The sequence below is a fragment of the Nicotiana tabacum genome, chromosome 3 (genome assembly GCF_000715075.1).
Source record: "Nicotiana tabacum cultivar K326 chromosome 3, ASM71507v2, whole genome shotgun sequence".
NCBI classification, from domain to species: Eukaryota; Viridiplantae; Streptophyta; class Magnoliopsida; order Solanales; family Solanaceae; genus Nicotiana; species Nicotiana tabacum.
In genome coordinates this window covers 153679080-153697778 of record NC_134082.1, presented here as the reverse complement: position 1 = coordinate 153697778, position 18699 = coordinate 153679080, and the positions used below count along the sequence as shown (strand labels likewise).

The 18699-nt window shown below is 37.8% G+C and overlaps 1 long non-coding RNA gene and 1 pseudogene across 3 annotated transcripts; both read left to right on the top strand.

The window, feature by feature from the left end:
* The first annotated feature begins 419 nt into the window (after positions 1-419).
* LOC107774962 (uncharacterized) lies at positions 420-10273 on the top strand (annotated as a pseudogene).
* A 407-nt stretch (positions 10274-10680) lies between these two features.
* Positions 10681-11554, top strand: LOC107774964 (uncharacterized). 3 transcript variants are annotated; one of them, XR_012707983.1, is made up of 3 exons: positions 10681-10887; positions 11001-11106; positions 11339-11554. It is a non-coding gene; the product is annotated as an uncharacterized LOC107774964 (long non-coding RNA). The 3 variants fall into 3 exon arrangements; XR_012707984.1 differs by having other exon boundaries at positions 10682-10887; positions 11005-11106; XR_012707982.1 differs by lacking the exon at positions 10681-10887 and having other exon boundaries at positions 10894-11106.
* The last annotated feature ends 7145 nt before the right edge of the window (positions 11555-18699 follow it).

Here is an 18699-nt window from a genome sequence, read left to right as displayed (position 1 = left end):
TATTATACTGAAACTTCAGTATATTATGCTGGAACTCCAGTATATTTTGCTGGAACTCCAGTATATTTTGTTGGAAGTTCACATGTAAAAAATTCGAACTCCAGTATATTATGCTAGAATATTTTTCGAATTTTGAATAATAATTTCGTTCAAATTTATCTTTGCATGAGAAGTGACTAAATTTCAATTACTTTTAAAATTATAATTATTTTTCAATTAACACTCGTAAGTTTCACTATTTTTGAATTTCACTCAAATCCGTAACGTTCAAAGTTCGAATTCATCCCTCACACAAAAGTAGCTGGTATTCCCCGCATTAGTGAGTACGGGCGAGGTCACGCTACTGTTTTAAAGAAAAGAAAGAAAAAAAGAAAGAAATATGGCATGACAAGTTTTGACCGAACCTTCACATAAAGGAAAAAAAAAGAAATCGGCCCATACAGTTGAGCCACCCCTAGTCATTGTTGCACGTCCAAAATAGCTAAAGCCCAATATAGATCTTGATTGTGCAACTCTCTTCCTCTTCTTCCCTTCTTGTGTCTTTGCCGCCTCTTATTTTCTGCTAAATTCGTGCGGTTTTTTCAAATAAAATCCACACTGAATAGTAACAAACACAGAAGAAAAATATGCCCCGTACTACCACTTTGGAGTGCCCTGGTTGCCCTCCTCTTAGAGCTTTAACTTTTGACATTCTTGGATTAATCAAAGGTAAACCCATTTCAGCTTTAAATTTCTATCTTTCGATATAGTTTGAATCCTTTTTTGCCCTTTAACTAGATAGTCTTGACTCTCTTTTTTTCCCTAGAAAAATGGATTTTTATCTATTTTGTTTGAATTAAAACTGACCCTCTTTAGCTTAGAATTAGTGGTGCCAATAAGTAGTTATTTTCTTACGTATCTTTTTTGGGTGTAGTTATTGAAGGTAAGGGTGAGCAAAAGGAAGCTCCTAAGGTGGTGGAGAGATGGGGGGAGCCTGATGCTTCCAGGTGTGTGCTTGCCACGTCAATTGTTGACCGTGAATTTGACCCTGTAAGTTGTCTCTATGTACTTTGCTACATTATTTATGTGCTATACTGTTGTACCTCTGTGCTAACTTTTGATTCAGTGTGTGTTCTTTTTTCTCCATTGTTTATCAATGTTTTGTGTATGCAGTGTGTTTCTGTGTTTTCTACTTGCACGATCGAAGGTATAGGTTGAAGGGTTAGCCAGTTGGGTGGATACTTTTCGTGATTGAGAGTTGGTTTTGTGGGTGAGGTTATAGTATAGCAGCTGATTGAAGAATCACGTGTGATGTTTGGAGTTGTGCATTTAGTCCTATATCAGTTCTTAATCTGAATTCACAAAAGGGTAAAAGAAAATGGTTTGATTGTGGAACGTCAGAAGTCTAGAAGCTACTCCGATAATAGGAAAAAAGTTAGGCCGTACGGTATTTTCTTTTATTAGCTTATATGGATGGATTCATTCTTGTTTGACAAGTATTTTATACACGAATGACCAGCAACAAGGCTATGCTGGAATATTAACCAATTACAAGCTTCTGTTAGTTATAACAGAGTATATAAGGAGTTAAAAATGAATAACATTTGCATTTGCCATGTTGTCCAAGAAGATAGCCAAAGTATGCAAATGAACTTAAGACTAAGTATATTTTCTTGTTTGTCTTCTAAAATTCTGGCATTCCTCTCTTGCCAGATAGTCCACCAAATAGCTGCCGGGATGGCCTACAATAATCTTGTGTGAGTACCTATCAGTCTTCTGATAATCTACCACCGTAGAAGTTCCAAAAGAGTTCTAGGCGTAGCCCATTTGTGTCCCAGAAGAGTGAGAAGCATGTCCAGCAGCTGGGCAGTGATCCTAGAATGCAAAAATAAGTTCTTTACCTGACCAATTCCCTTTCTCTGTACGTAGCACTAAGTGCGGCAAGCATTTCTTCCCACCAACCAAATGAAGCTTTGGATCTTGTATGGTCCAGAACTTCTGTGAATTTGTTTCCAAGGCCAAGTTGTGGCTGTGGTAGGGTGTCATGAGAAATGGAGTAGCATGATTTAACGGAAAAAACTCTTCTTTTGTACCCATCCAGAAGACACACTCTTTTATTTAGGACAAATGGACAGGGTTCCTATCTCTTGTAGCAATAAGCATACCCAATCCAAATGCCAATCATTGCAATTCCTTCAAAAACCAAAAGTCCACCCACGAATGGAGTAATAACCAGCAATAATAGCTTTTGGATGGCTTCTTTCTTTTAATTTGCAACTTTGGACCTCTGGTCTCAGTGACTAGTTAACAGATAATAATTCATGTCAGTAACTCAAAAAAAAAAAAAGAATTTTTTTTGAGGGTAGAAAAGAAGTAGAAATAATTTCATTCTTTACCTGGTTCAACCAAGTTAGAGACTTGAGTAATTTCAAGTGACAGCTCGGCCGAATATCAGGTTATGTGCTTTATGTAAACATGTATTTTGGTTATGCAAGTTAAACGCCCCTTGAGGCGTATAATTACTTCATACTGGCATCATGCAATGAATCATCTTGTTTAATTTTTTTGATAAGTAGAATCATCTTGTTTTGGCGGTCAAATTGTGCAAGGATGCCATAAAAGATTTCTTTTAATTTCTAATCAGTGTAGATACAATAAAGGTATTACTTAGAAGTTAGAACTAATTTGGAGAATATTGGATATTTATCTTCAATTGCCTGTGATGTAGTCTTTGAGTGTTATCTACTTCCAAAAAAACGTACTTTGACAATAGATATTTGACCTTTGTTGTTCTCTTTCCATTTTTATGCAGCTACTAGGTGTAGCAAGGAAAAATGGCTCGGTAAGGCTTTATCTTTGATCAAAATCGAGATAATATGAAATTGTCAAGTTTTCTAGAGTATTGAGCCTTATTTGTGCATCCTTTATTACATTTATACTGTACAGATTGACGCGCTTAGTCCTGTCAATGGAGATGTTCGTGCCTCCATTTCAAATGGAAAGTCAAAATGAAACAGGATCTGAAGATAATTCTATAGTTGGCTTACATCTATTTGGAAAAGAGAGATTGGACTCATCATCAAGGTATTGTCTTAGGCCCGCTTTAGAGAGTACAAGTATGAAATATTTGATCACCCAGGTTAGCTCATGGAGTAAGCAACTTGTAGTAGTAAACGCATTCTCAGACTTGGATACAGAACATATTGCTCAATAGCTTGGTCCTTCTCTTTAGCAATCCAAATTTAAATATGTGTTTCTCCTGCACTTAATTTGTGTGGAAAGAAGATTACCTTCTGATCGAATGTGTAATTGACACGTGAATTGACAAAAGATATTCGTGGAGTTGTTTGGCGTGCGGATGGAATGATGTTGGGTTATGTTTTCCGCATATCCTAATGACTAATGAGGAATATACCTTTGTCATTCTCTTTAAGTTGTAAATTTTATTTGCTATAAATAAAGTGCGTGCCGACCTTCGAGGCCAGGCTCAAATCCTGGCAAAGACAAAAAGTATTGGGTGATTTTTTCCTATCTCCCTAACCCTTGGTGAGTAGAGTTACCCGGTACATATGTTGGTTGGAGGTAGCTAGTACCTGGTACTTGGTGGAATAGTCAAGGTGCGCACATGTTAGCTTGAACACCACCTTTGTAAAAAAAAATCTATTGTAAATATGAGGCAGAGAGATAAGAGTAATATGCAACATGTTATTCTTGGCTTAATCTAGAACAATGCTTTTCTACTTCTATGTTAGCTTGTGTTAGCAAGACCCTTGTCTGTTAACCACGTGGAAAACATGAACTAAATGTGTATTTTTTGGTGTTCCACATGATATGAAGGCCAAACTTGAACTCAACATGGGATAAGAGTTAATCGCATGTTATCCCATTTGCTATCCATGAACTGCGCAGCCTCTCCCTATACAAATGTAATTATAAACTTCTGGCCTGTACCCAATAGGTGAAGATCGGAAAAATTGATGGTCACTAGAGTATCATTTCATATTCCATAATATCCAGAGTCAACATCGTCTAGGATGGTGATTAAAATTTCAAACAATGTAGTTTTGAAATGAAGGGGAGGCGTAATTGGTAAAGTTGTTGCCATGTGATAAGGAGGTCACGTGTTCGAGCCGTGGAAACAGCCTCTTGCAGAAATGTAGGCTAAGGTTGTGTACGATAGACCTTTGTGGTCCGGCCCTTCCCCGGACCCCGCACATAGCAGGAGCTTAGTGCACCGGGCAGCCCTTTTTTTTATAGTGTTTGAAATGAGTTATTAACTACTGGTAAGTAACTAGCATTGCAAGTGGTTTGCTTGCTCTGTGTTGGTCTGCATGTGGATTGAAGATTAAGATTGCCTCAGACATATGGCATCATTTTTGAGGAATCTCACTCAGAGCAAATCAGGCTTGTTTCTGAAAGTTTTTCTTCTTGATTTTATATTTATATAATTTCTTATACATTTATAGGTCATGTGCCCTGCTTACATGCACAAGAAAAGGACAAGCAAGCATGAAGTGTGTTAAAATGTCAAAGTCTTGAAGATTCTGGTAGTGAAGGTACTCAAACAACATGGAATGTTTGTGGTTCAGGCAGTATTTTGTGCTCTAAGGTAGATGCAGATGAAAACTATGCATTGTTTGGTGGGTGGGTAATCGTGAATATAGGGTTTTGGAAGATAACATTGATGATGGAAATAGCGTGTTAGTTAATGACCTCTTCTTTGATATATCAGGAAGGGTGTTGAGGTTAATATGTGGGATCTAAACCAATGCACTAAAGTTTGGACTGCGAAATCTGTGAGTTTCACCATCTTTCTCTTTAGAATTTGTGGGTGTAACAAACAATTGACTGGCTTTTTGATGTACTTCATGAATTTGACGTGTTGTTTTCTTGTTCTAGCCACCAAAAAACAGCCTTGACATATTCACCCCAACTTGGTTTACATCTGCAACTTTCTTGTGCAAAGATGACCACCGCAAATTTGTTGCAGGCACTAATAGTCACCAGGTACTTTTTTTTCCTTGTCAAATTTTTCTCGTTAGCTCCATTAAGTGTTGGCTTTTCATTTGTATCATGAAGGAAATTTTGATGCAACAGCTTCATAAGCCGTCTTGCCAGGAAGGACTTCATGTGGTTTATCATATAGCCGTCGTTTGACTAACACATCTAGGCATTCACAGGCATTTGTGAGGCTGCCAAAAGACAACCTTTTGGGCCACTTCCTTCTTGGAGTGGGTAGGGGAGTGAGGTAATGGAAAGGGGAGAGGGAGAGTTAGGTCCCAGAAATAATCCGACTAGGGCGCCAAATGGGTGGGCTGATTCTAGTCTTGGACGTGTTTATAACTTTTTGGTTCTCAAAAGTCGGTGATTTCCGCTCATAGGGCTTAGTCAAGGGGCAAAGGTTGAGGGACTTAGGTTTGAGTTCTGCGTCATACAAACCAAGCCTAGTATTTAAGTGGAGAAGGGTAGACGAGCGGGCCCATTATCCCTGAGTTTTGAAGGGTGCGGTTGGTCCTAAGGGTCGGCCTCAAACGGATATGTTGGTCATAAAAAAAAGTCGGTGATTCTCCAACATGCTATATATTTTAGGCTGGTCAACATCAGTGCTGAAATGGATTTGACTAGCTTAGCAGTCCGTCTAAACCATTTTCTATCCTTCCTTTGTCTTCTTCCTAGAATGCTGCTACTTTTTTTCATTCTCAACACCCCCCCCCCCCAACCCCCCCAACAAAGCAGCCAACTATTGTACTGCTTCATTACCCGATTCCAACCACCACCCTCTATTATATTATTAACTACTGAGACCCTAATCATAGCCTATACTAGTCTATTGAAATCTATATCAACTGGAAGGAAGTCTCCATAAGTGGATCTAGACTAATTGCTCTGTGAATCTGCCAAAATAAAAGAGCTCAGCTAGTCATGCATTTCAGCCACACATCCTCACCTCACAAATCCTGCTTCAGTATCCCCTAGGAGTTCTCTGATTTCAGAGATATACCGGGACTGGTTTTCTTCAGATTCCGCAATGCAGTACCATCTTTTTACCAGTATGCTCTTCTGTTCCTTTCACTGTGGAGAAACAGCAGTTAATCTGTTGTTGGTGCTTCTCGAAGTTTTAATGGAGAGAAGCCTCTTGTTTTATTGTAATTGGTTTTTGGTTTAAATAGCATAGATTGCTTTCAGCCTATTAAATACACTAAAGTTGATCCAGATCAGATCCACATATACACCCATTCTGCTTACTGTTAAACCTGCAGCGTGTAATTGGACATAGATGCTCTAAAAGTTGTATTCTAAGCTTGTTCATTTTCATATCTGTAAATTTGTTGCTGATTTACCCATTAAATGTTTTTGGTGCTGATATATACTGTACGGACTGGGTAATTTATAGGTGCGTCTTTATGATATTGCTGCTCAAAGAAGGCCTGTTATTTCATTTGATTTTCGTGAGACCCCTATTAAAGCTGTGGCTGAGGATATAGATGGACAGACAATATACATAGGAAACGGGTCAGGCGATCTTGCTTAAATTGATATACGCACAGGTAAACGGTTGTCGCAGCATAGTGATCATTGTTTATGTTGTCATTAGACATAATCTTCATATACATCTTTGCCATATAAGTAGATACTATTTTATTATTGTTTGAAGAAGAGTGCATTGGAAAGGGTAAGATATCCTTAAGCCAGTATTCAGTTTACCCAAAATTATGGAGGATATTGCTTGGCCAATTTTATGATTGTGCATGTTCTTCTCCACATTTTTGTTATCCAAGTCTAAGTGTGTTCTGTTATTTGGTTCTGGCACGGAATTGATATCGTTTGTAGAAAGTAAGACAACGGATTTCCGTGGCAAACATAATACAACTTGTGTTTCTTCTACACTGATAAGGTTTCATGTTTAAGTTGGCCACTGTACTTTTTTTGTCTAATGCATAAGAACGTTGTGATATGGTTTATGACTTCAATTTCAGAAAAGCACTTGCACACAGACAAAGGTGTTCTTTAATGGTATTCTGTGTCGACCTGTTTATTTCTGCTTTTGTTTTAATAGCTTGAACTTCCTTCAATTTACTTCTCATTGACATGATTCTTGTTGTTTATGATAATTAACTCGTCAGTCTAGGAATACAATTTGCTCTCTCAATCGCGATTCTGATGTCTAGACTCATTTAATTTACATATTGTGGGTCTCACAATTGAGTGCATCCTTTTTGTTTCAGGGAAACTTTTGGGATCCTTCTTGGGGAAATGTTCTGGAAGTATAAGATCTATAGTGAGGCATCCAGAGCTGCCGATTATAGCCTCATGTGGTGAGTATTTGAAATCGCAGATAACTTCTTTATAACCCAGTTATAGCATTTGTCCATGGTCCTTGTATATACAACAGTTTTGATCTGGATATATGATTACTTTGTTGATGGAAGCTACTGCCTAGGAACACAGATATTGTCCTAAAGTCATGTTGGCTCCACATTTGCTGAATGCAACATATAATCTCATAATAGAAAGTCTGAAGCTTGTGAAACCTTGTATGTTACATTGTTTAAGAACTGCAAGCGTAGAACACATGCCTCTTTATAGAAGTGCTATTGTTTTTCTTCAACTCTTGTTCCTCATGAGTTATTCACGTGAACAAAGTTACTTTTGACTAGGATTGGACAGCTACTTACGCATTTGGGATGTCAAGTCACGGCAACTTCTCTCTGCGGTATGTTATTTGTCCATGCTACAGATTTTATAAGAAATGAGTGGACAATTCAATAGACAGCTATATTTTGGCTGAGCTATTGCTTAACCCCCCAAACACACACATACACACAATGAGTGGCTGTTGACTGCTCTCCTTTTGCTCTTCATATCAGTGCATTGCAACATTTTAGAACTGAAACTCAAATTTGACTTGATGTCTCTTTGGGTTGGTTTAGCTCTTAGGACTGTCAGAGTTAAAAAGTCAAGGCTCTAGATGTACAGAATACAAGTTCCATTCCTATCACATTAGATTAGATTGGAACTGAGTTTTTGTGAGATTTCTTGAGACAGAAACTGTCACTTTTGTAAGGATCCTGTGTTACTCACTGCACTATTTTTGTGCTTCTTTTGTTTCAATAAAATGTTCACTTATGTACCAGCAGAAAGTTTCTTCTTGAAACACTAATTTTTTATGTCCTTTATTTATTGGACAATCTACTTCCCATTATTCATCAGGGCTCTTTTGATAAGCTTTTTGTTTAGAATTCCTCAAAAACTTTGTCTGTTTCGGCAAATTGAATTGTTGTCTTTGAACACTCACTTTCACCTGATATATTATCGTCCTTCGACTTCGAACTGTTAAAGTTAAAACTTTCCTGACTTAGCATTCCAATTTGACCAAGTCATACTGGATTAGTAAACAATGGTTCTAGTGTCTCATGTTCTGTGTATAAAGATAATTGGTGATGTTTCTAAAAGAAGAGGTTATTACTTAAGAAAGAAACCCTTTCTGGCTTTCATCTTTTCGTTTCCTGCCTTTTTGGTTGACATAATTATTTGTCTTACATCATATGGGTCTAGATGTGATGAATTTTTGTGGTCAGATGCTATCTTGCTTTAACAGAGCTACTTTTTCCCTGTTACATGTTACAAAATAGTTAGCTGGTTTGATAAAAAAGATTCAAGTTTAACATGTGCTGCTTACCCATCATTAGCACCATGTAGCATGTATTGTAAGTCAGATCAAGAGTGGAATGCCATAAATATTCGTAAGCATGCATATATGCAGAAATACTACTAATGCGAGAATTTGCGTACTCCTAATTGTAAAAGCAAAATCTTTGGCTGCGACAACAGATAATGAAATGATAGTTATAGTCCATGGTACATAACATTGGGATTAATTTGGGTATAAAAGAATCTCCACCTATGTCAAAGCACAGCGTTTCCGAAGCCCGGATAAAAAGTAGGGTATCGATAGTGTAGAAATAGGTAAACTACGAACAAAGGATTCATATAGCCAAACCTGTACTACTTTGGGATTTAGGCATAGCTGATGAATTACGAACATGTATTTTTTATTTATCTTAAATCGGCACGAGACATAGATCCTCAAGTACTTAAAGCTGGAATTTGGATGCAGGTTTTCTTGAAGCAGCATCTTAGCAGTGTTGTTTTTGATTCAAAATTTTCTGCGAGAGATAAGCTTTCTTTCTACTTCTCCTAGCTCTTCGGTGATAATGCCTTGGTTTGTATGACTGTATCTGTGTCCAGATAGTACTAAATATTCTCTTTCTTTAGACATCAACGAATTTTCTTCAACTTGGATTTCCATCTGCCTTGTTCTTATGTTTCCCCTCTGACTTGTGGAATATAATTTTCTTTATACGGTCCAGTACACTAAATCCTTTTAGAATTTAGTATAGGAATTTGTCAGGAGAAATGGAGACAGAATGAAGTTATCATTTTTATATATTCTGGGTAGTCTCCCATACCATATTAGCAGGCTTATGAGCATATTTGGAATTCTTTGGTCGATTTTGTGCACTACTTTTCTCTTTGATTGCCCTAAGAGTTCTTTGATTGTTTTTACTTTTTATCCATGTTTTTTCCCCCTTAGTTTAATAGATTCTACCAATTACCAAGACTATTTTCTACCTAGCTTTTTCGTCTGATCCACATACCTTCCCCTCCGTTCCTTGTTTGCCTTTTCTTCTCTTTAAGATCTAACTATCCTAACAAGTAGATGTGTCATTATGCTTGTTCAGAAGCTCAGGTACCTCCTCGGCAACAAGATCCAGATGAAACATTACAGATGGAAGAGGAGGAAGGGAAGCCGGTTAAAAGGAAGAAAGCATCAAAAGAACACGTCGGAAGCAAGAAACCAAAGACCAAGAAAAAGAGTAAAAGGTCAAAAGGAGACAGTAGCGATGCTGCTGCATAATCAGTTTACTTCCTGGAATCACCTCGATGACCTTTTACTTTACGCCACCTGTTAAGCTAAAGGACCGTAGCATATACCAGAACGCGGTGATTATCAGTGAGAATTCTTGACTTGGTTGCATTTGTATGTGCAAGTATAAAGAACACGGAAACTTGAGTGGGTATTTGCTGAATGTAAGCGCCGCTTTGTGGTTCAGGAGGGGTTTTTTGTATTATTTTTCCCAAAAAAAGAGAGGCAGGCTGAAATTAGTACCTGATCATCTTGTTTAGTCTTTGTAATGCTTGATTATACAGATGACGAAATATTATGTATTCCCATTTGAAAGGCATTTTTGGAAGAGTTTTTTCTATTTTATAAAGACAATTGAGTTGGTTATAGGCGGCTCTGGCATGTGCTTTGTTCAAGCTAAACACCAATCTTTTGAGATTAAAACAACTATTTGAAAGGGGTAAAAATGACAAAAGAGAAAAGGCGCCTGTACTTTTACGACCACAACATGATATTTTTTTTCTCCCTAAAACTATCAACTTCTCATATCGATTTAGTAATTATTTTGGAAAGTATAAAAGAAATGATGGCATTTTCTCTTACGAAGAATATCCCAAGTGATCCATTCCAAATAGGAAAAATCAATTAGGGCCTTAAAGAAAAGAGAAACGGAAAAGGAGACTAAAACAAAGTTGGACACGGATTCTTAAGATTGAATTTTCGCCAAATTCTAACGTGAAGAGAAAAAATAGCCATGTAATACACCTGCTGTAAACCTTTTTTTACTAGTCACTTTCCGTCAATACAACCAAAATTTCCTAATGTCACCAACAGTCTCTTCTTTTTCTTTAATTTTCAGCAAAGGTAAGTACAAATGAAAAAGAAGAGACTGTTTACAATTATCTTTTCATATCTTGGTGACTCCTTTCTTTTTTTATTTTTTATAACCATGCTGGATCATGATAATTGTCTAAACTTTGGTGTATCCCTTCTGGGTGAAGGTGTGTGCAAAGACATGTAGAGTTCTTATTTTTGGAATTGTTTTATGAGTTTTGCTGTAACTTACAACAATATGTATTTTAACGGGACCTAATTTGAATGGACTTTTTGGAAGGTAGTGTGGAACTAATGCTGGTTACTCCTACTCTGCTGCAAATAAGAATATGGCTGTGATGTGGGAAGAAAAGACTTTGTATGATTATTTGCTCAACCCCAAGAAGGTATGGTTAAAGTTTATCATTATGCTAGATTTTTGTGTTTACATTACCACGGAGACACGGTTGTCTGATGGGACAACCTAACCTAACCTAATTGCATAACTTTTCTTGTGGAAATTGCATTTCATATCATATCAATGTTGTAGTTCCTTTTGTTTTCTGCTTTCTTGTGTTTCCTTCCATTAGAATCCGCCTTTCCCTTATTGGCAATTAATTCTGTTGATTGTTTCTACAGTACATACCTGGAACAAAGATGGTTTTCCCTGGTTTGAAGAAGCCACATGAAAGTGCAGACCTCATTGCCTACCTGAAATCTGCTACTGCCTAAGGAATTACCGACATATATTTTCTATTTTGTAGTCTGATAGGCATGTTTTGTTGTGCGGAGGAGGATAAACCATTGGTTTTTTAAAGTAATAAGTTGACCTCTTTTGGTCTGACTCATTTGTTTCCAGAGCACTGGTTCATACGAAATTTTTTGTTACCTTCTGAAGAAGAGGTGAAAAACACTTGGCAAACAATGCCAATTTTAATATCATTCTCTAATGATTATGTCTTTGGTGGTGTGTTGCTTTTCTTGGTCTTTTCTCCTTTCTCTTATTCGATGCAAATTTAAAGGTATAAATGATCCACTGCATAATAAGTTACAGGTATATGCATTGATGAATTATGTCTTATAAGTCCAAGAAATGCAACATTCTGGATGAAAGAATGTTGCTCTAGTTTATTTGAGTTTTTAGGGTTTCAAGTTTTTAATCGATATATTTCAGCTTGAACCTTCACCTTTGCTAAAATGGAGCACATATAGTCTTGTTAAGAGCAAACCCAAACAAATTGCACAAAACTAACGGCTTCTTTCCATGTGCAATGTATGTGACAGTAGAAACGAGACCCACATTGTGACGACCCGGCCGGTCGTTTTAAAAATTTACGCCCAAATCCCCCATTAACTGCTTTCCCCAAGTTTATTTATGCTATTTTGATTTGCCGGGATGTACGGTTTTGAGTTTCGGAGAGTTTTGGGACACTTAGTCCCTAAATGAGAGCTCAAGTGTTGGAAAGTTGACCGTAGTCGGAACAATGTGAAGACGGCCTCGGAATGGAAATCTGATGGTTTCGTTAGCTCAGTTGGGTGATTTCGGGCTTAGGGGCGTGTTCGGATTGTGTTTTGGAAATCCGTAGCTAATTTAGGCTTGAAATGCCGAAAGTTGAATTTTTGAAGTTTCCGGTTCGATAGTGAGATTTTGATCCGAGGGTCGGAATTCCATTCCGGAAGTTGGAGTAGCTCCGTAGTGTTTAATGTGACGTGTGTGCAAAATTTCAGGTCATTCGGACGAGGTTGGACAGACCTTTTGATCGAAAGCTTATTTTTAGAGTTTTTGGAATTCTTAGGCTTGAATCCGATGAAAAATAGGTGTTTGATGTTGTTTTGAGCGTTCCGAAGGTTGGAACAAGTTTGGTTGAGGTCCCGAGGGCCTCGGGTGTGTTTCGGATGCTCAACGGACCATTTTTGGACTTGGGGAAACATCAGATTTTTGCTGGTATGTGTTGCAGACTTTTCTTCATCGCGATCGCGTGGGAGGATCGCGATCGCGAAGGCTTAGATGAGGTAGAGGGAATTTTGTCCTTCGCGTTCGCGTGAAGAGGAATGCGAACGCGTAGCTATGGGAAATGCTGAACCGCGAACGCGTGGGCTAGGCCGCGTTCGCGTAGAAGGAATAAGGCGGCAATGGGTTGTTATGTGTTTCTCTACGCGATCGCATGGAGTCAACCGCGGTCGCGTAGGTCTGAGGGAGCTCAGTATCGCGTTCGCGGACAGGGTTCCGCGTTCGCATAGAGTAAATTTGAGGCGCGTGGTCTTTGTTCTTCGTGATCGCGTCTGGACTTCCGCGATCACGATTAAGGGAAAAGCTGGGCAGAATATAAAAATTTCAAATCGAGGGTTCAGCCATTTTTGAGAAAACTTAAGCTTGGGAGCTCGGATTTGAGCGAGATTTTGAGGGATTTTCAGAGATATATATTGGGTAACGATTCTTAACTCCTTTTTGCTTGCAACCCATTAATCCAAACATGAATTCATCATTTAATTTCGGATTGGAGATGAAAATTGGGGAAAAGTTGGAAGAAAGTTTTTAGACCTAGAATTCGACTTTTGATTGGCAATTTGACCTTAGATTTAGATAATTCTGGTATGCATGAACTCGGGATAGTGTGAGGATTCTAAAAATATAAATTTTACCCGATTCCGAGACGTGGGCCCGAGGGGCATTTTGGTTACTTTACCTAATTTCGCGTATTAGCTTAGAATTTTATTTGTAGAATCAGTTACTTGAAGTGTTATTTACGTTATGAAATTGAATTGAATAGATTTGGGCCATATTTGGAGTCAAGTACTCGTGGCAAGAGCGTGGTTTCAGATTGATTTTGAGCCGGCTCGAGGTAAGTGACTTGTCTAACCTTGTGTGGGGGACCTTTCCCTTAGGATTGGTATATTTGGTAATTGAAATACCTTGTACGTGAGGTGATGAGTGTGTACTTGTGCTTAATTGTTGGAAATTCGGTTTTCATTAAGTAATCACTAGTATGTTCCTTTCCTGTTTTTATTACTTGCATTATTAAGCCTACTGTTAGCTTAGGAAAGCATGTCTAAGTGACTTAATTGCTTTATTTTCTCAACTTGCCTTACTTGAATTCTGTGCAGCATGCTAGGTTAGAATCATTTGTTTCCTTAATATGAAATGGACTACGGAACGAGATTTCGGTAGATCCCTGCGCACTATGAGTTGGACTACGGGACAGGATCCCGGGAGATCCATTGGATATGTATATATGGGACTACAGGACGGTAACCTGGGAGATCCCTGGTTGTTATTTTGGTGCTAGGTCGCATTTCTTTCTGTGTTTTGCCTTGTCTTTGTAATATTTGTTGTTGCCCCTTTTTATATCCTGTGTTACTTTCACTGCTGTATTTATTTATATTGTTCTGTTCTATAGTGTCAAACTTTATACTTTATTTAACCTCAGTAGGGCCCTGACCTTCCTCGTCACTACCCGACCGAGGTTAGGCTTGGCACTTACTGAGTACTGCTGTGGTGTACTCATGCCCCTTCTGCGCATGTTTTTCATGTGCAGATCCAGGTACCGCTACTCAGGCCTACCATCCTTGAGGAGACGACTGCTCTAGAGACTTCGAGGTACATCTTCCGCGTCCGCAGACTAAGAAGTCCATTTCTATTGTAGTTTTTAAACATTTGCCCTTCTGTATTTCTTTCCCTTATTAGATATTCTGGAGTTAGACCTTGTAGATATCCAAAGGCTTGTGGTTCCGTGAGTTTTCGGATTTTGGGATAGTGTACTTGATTCTGAGAATGTTGTGTTGTATATGCCGAGCGGCATTTTAACTATTATTTTCATTCAGTTATTTTGGGTTTTGATTATTTCTTCCGCAAGTTTCGTTTATGTTCTGCATTTGTTAGGCTTACCTAGTCGTAGAGGACTAGGTGCCGTCACGATGGTTTATGGAGGGCGAACCGGGGTCGTGACACACATAGCAGCCCATTTTCTTCAAATAACCAATTCACCTTAAGGTCCGTAACTATGAATTTTATGGCTGCAAAAGCAAAACCGCGTTGATAATTTTATGGCTGCAAAAGCAAAACCACGTTGATAAACCAGATGAATTTCTTCTCTAAACACAATGTGCAATGAAGGATGCACATGACTAGTGACCATTGTTTTAAAAGGCATTTTCGGGGCGAGCTCTGGGGCGAGGCGCATCAAAAATGCCCCGAGGCGATGGTGTGTGGCGAAAGTCTCAAGAGGCGTTACGCCCGGGCATACGCCCAGCAATTTAGGACGTATGCCCCAGGCGTTTGAGGTACGTTTTTGTAGTGAGGCGTAAGCCCTAGAGACTTTTTTAAATTAAAACAAAATTTGTTGAATAAGTCTTTCATATAATACCCAAATTCTCAAAAGTCGGCTCGTAATTACTCAAACGTTTTAAAAAGGAACTGAAATGTATTAAATTTAAAAGTAAAGACCTTTTTTATTGCTTGAAGCCCTAATTTATAGTCTTTTCAAATTCTTTATCTTGTCCGCTAGTCTGCTAATATCTCCCGAAAGCAGCAAATATTCACTTTTTTTACAAATACAAAGAGACCTTCGTAGCATCAAGTTCAAAGTTCAAATTGCAGGTTAATCATCCTTTTTGTTCTTCCATGTAGTAAACTTTATTCTTTTCAACTCAAGTTATTTATGCTTATAAGTAGCGTATAATAGATTGTTTTGATTGGTTTTTTGTGGAGATGGAGCACATCTATATATATGTTTTTCACATATTTATAGTTTTCTTTAATTTTTATGCAATTTTACTTGTTTATAAATATTTACTGTAATTATATTATTTTATAAAATATTAAAAATTAAACACCCATGGGGCTTATGCCCCGTGCCTCGGGGCTTATGTGTAACGACTCGGCCGGTTGTTTTGAATAGTACAATCATGTTTCCCCATTTACTACTAAATTCATACTTTATAGTTCTTATGTAACTTGCTGCGGTAATTGGTTTGGGTCGGTGAGGTTTTGAAATGAATTGAGATACTTAGTCTCCAAGAGGAGAGCTTAAGTTGAATTAATTAATCGGATAGTGAAAAATGTGTAAACGACCCCGGAATGGATTTTTGATGATTCCAATAGCTCCGTATGGTGATTTCGGGCTAAGGAGTGTGTCCGAATATTTATTTCGAGGTCCGTAGCTAAATTAGGCTTGAAATGGCGAAAATAAGAAATTTAAGTTTGGAAGTTTGACAGGGGGTTGACTTTTTGATATCGGGGACGAAATCCAGTTCTGAAAATTTTCATAGCTTCGTTATGTCATTTATGACTTGTGTGCAAAATTTGAGGTCAATCCGATTTGATTTGATAGGTTTTGGCATCGAATATAGAAGTTGGAAGTTCTTAGTTTCATTAAGCTTGAATTGGGATGTGATTCGTGATTTTTGCGTTGTGTGGTGTAATTTGAGGTTTCAACTAAGTTTGTATGATATTTTAGGACTTGCTTGTGTATTTGGTTGAGGTCCCGAGGGCCTCGGGTGAGTTTCGGGTGGTTAACGGATTATTTTTGGACTTTGGATCATGGCTGATATTTACTGGTGTGATGCTGCTGGTTTTTCTTCATGATGTCATAATCGAGGTCATGATGATGTCATGGCCGAGGTCCAAATCGAGATCCTAAAAATCAAGGTCCAGATCCAAAATCGAAGTCCTAAAATCGAGGTGGTCTAAAATCGAGAAAAATGCCTACTAGTGGATTAAATTGGAGCAAGTCGAGGTAAGTGACTTGTCTAACCTTGCGTGAGGGACTTTTTCCTAGGATTGGTATTAATGTGATAATTGCAATGTGTTGAAAGTCACGTACACGAGGTGACGATTGTGTACACGGACTAAATGTGGAAGGTTATACTTTTAAATTGTGTAGATCACTGTTGCATATTAATTATATCATTTATTCATGTTATATTCATCATCATTGATTTATTTTCATATTCTTAAAAATTTGTCTGACATTTTCTTGCTATTTGCTTACCTGTTTAATTGAAACCTTGTTCCTTTTATTTGTGCTCATTATTTGAAGGTTGAGTTTCTTAATTTAATTATTATTAATATGAAGTATTTGACATTTTTAGAATTTGTATTGAGTCAAGGTGTTAAATTTGTGGAATATTATTTGTTGAGATTTTTACACTCATTGTGATTAAGCCGTGAGCTCCTTATTATGGAAAATATTGTTGTTGTTGATTTATTTTGGCAAGTGAAAATATTTGCGCATTTGAGGTGCAGATTGTGATATATTGTAATATTGATATGCATGCGGCGGTATAAGGTCTGAGTGTTGAACCGCATGCGGTGAGATAAGGGTGGCTTGATATGCATGGCTAGTATCGGTGAGATAAGGGTGGCTTGATACGCGTAGCTAGTAGGGAAACTTACTAGAAGTCATGCGGTGAGATAAGGGTGGCTAAAATGCGGGATGCTATTTCGGGAAAAATATTTTCTTTAAAATTAAATGTGAAGGCTCCCGCGGTGATATAAGGAAATGAGATATTGTGAATTTATTTATGACTTGGGACTACAAGGCGGTACCTCGGGAATGTCCCTGTTGATATTCCTTTATGGCTGCATTTACTTTCCAGTTATTCTACAATTTCTTTATTTATTAAATTGACGATTTCCCTTCAGTGAGTTATTATTTGCTCTTATTCTGTGTTGCTAAATTTTGATACGTTCCTTATATGACTCTTTCCATTTTCATTACTGTTGTTATATTATTAAACTTCTTGCCCTGTCTTTAATTATTTTCCAGTAGGGCCCTGATTTGACTTCGTCACTACTCAACCGAGGTTAGGCTTGGCATTTATTGGGTATCGTTGTGGTGTATTCATACTACGCTTTCGCACATCTTTTTGTGCAGATCCAGGTACTTCCTATCAAACCAGGTTTCAGTGAGCTAGTTGTACGTAGAGACTTTAAGGTATATTGCCAGCGTCCGCAGACCTCGGAGTCCCCCTCTATCTTTACTATGTTGTTTCTTTATCTTCATGAGACTGCTATTTAGAGCTATTTAGAACTCCTTCTAAGAGCTTGTGACTTATATTTTCACCGGATTTTTGAGAATTTCTTTATGTACTGAATGGTTGGGCTTTTTAAGAGTTTTTAAATTGTTATTTGATTATTCCGCATGTTAATAGGCTTACCTAGTCTTAGAGACTAGGCGCAGTCACGATATTCTACGGAGGGAAATTTGGGTCGTGACATTATGCCTTGCTGAAGCATATGTAAAACGCCTTGCCTTACGCTCAAGCCTTTTAAAAAAGTGCTAGTGACATAATCCCAAAAATGGGCAAAATTAAACTATACCATCAGTTCTTATCTTAAAAGAAGTGTTGAATTTTCGCTTTAAAATACTTTTCTCCTTTTTGAGCTTTCTTTCATGACTGCAAGATAAAAAGCATGTAGCTTCGCATGTCATTAGGGATTAAGGGTGAAGAGAGAAAAATGGTGATCTAGGAAGACAAACCTCTATTTGGCTCATGTTTTTACTGTCATTTGCAAATTGCAATACACATGTGATGGGGCTGTTAGTTACATGCATTCTGTTCGTGCCTGTCGTTAAGTTGGTCTCATGTGCTTCATTTTAATAAAGATAAATTTGACAATAAGTGCTCAACGTGAAGTATCAAGTACAAAATTAGATCTAGTCCTATACTTAAGGGATAATTTTGGTTAAAAACTCGTTTCGAAACATTAAACATTCCCTATGAGGAGAAACGTACCTGCATACCTCTTGGCTTTGATAGTTGTATGCTCAATGTCAATGGGTTTGATGATTGTGACTCAGGCAAAGGCAAGGATCAGCGTGTTACTAAAAGAATCGGACAAATAAACCACTACGCCAAATTCTATTGTCACACAACCGCATGTGAGACGTTATGATTCGACTCGCTGTGAACCAAGTGCCAACCAAGCAACCTCTTTTTTATGTCAAGTATCATGAAAACAAGAGCGTATGGTTAGTATCATTCATATGGATAACCAG